We start from the raw sequence: 988 nt of genomic DNA, 5'->3' as shown, positions 1-988 counted from the left end.
CAAAGTTAAGCCTAAAGCAAGTAACTAAACACAAATAAGATTCTGTTCAAATCAGATATATTTAAGAGATAATGGTCCTCAGCCTCTTCAGAGATTTGCTGAATATGGCATCTAAACTGTTTAGTGGAAAAACTTCCCATGATAGAATGCCGGCTCCTAGTGGCAGCCCTAAGATCTCCAAAGGAGACAAAGTACCGAGACTCCATCTGGACTGTGGGGATGCTGACCACTTGGCAGAGACCTGCTCCATGTCTTGCTCACTGTCAGGACCCTGCCCACCCTGTGGACACTGTTGGGTTGACTGCCCTACTCTGCCTCTACCTACACACCTGGTCAGTTTCCCCATGTTCCTCCTCCAAAGGAAAATCTCTCCAACCTTTGGGGTCTGTTAGCCAAAGACTGATGCTATCCTAGGGTAACTAGGTAGTGTTAAATCTCTGTCATTTAAATTGATACATTGGTCATTTGGATTATATTTCCAGCTATAATTTATCCTTCTCAGATCTCTGATGGTGTTGACAGCTTGGCCAACTGTAGCTTTGTCAGGCAAACAACAGCTCCTTCCCCAAGGCTGCAGCTGATAAGCTATTTATATAGACCTGGACAGTGCTGACTACTATTATAATCAGTAAGCTCAACATTTGAAGTTTTCTTTGGTTGTCTTCTGAATAGAGGATTAAAAGTACTTCACATTGTGCTAAAATATCTTTGTCCAATTTATAGATCCTACCCTATGGAAAGTGTATTAATGCTTTTAATCCAGAATCTTTTTGGGGTCCTCAAGTTTTTACTGTGACTTAAACTCTGCTGCTTTTACTATAGTGTAATTATATATAACTATAGTGTAAATTGCAAACAGTAGGATTGCTAACATGTCTAAAACTTTTATCTTATTACAAACTTAAATAATTGATGTAAGCTTCAGGGAATCAATTTGACTCTATCTCTCACGGGTCAAATAGACTCTCCCATCAATCAACAGCCTAAA

This window comes from Arvicola amphibius, chromosome 8, assembly GCF_903992535.2.
Source record: "Arvicola amphibius chromosome 8, mArvAmp1.2, whole genome shotgun sequence".
Lineage (NCBI taxonomy): Eukaryota > Metazoa > Chordata > Mammalia > Rodentia > Cricetidae > Arvicola > Arvicola amphibius.
The sequence above is the reverse complement of the archived record's forward strand: the minus strand, read 5'-3'. Positions refer to the sequence as shown.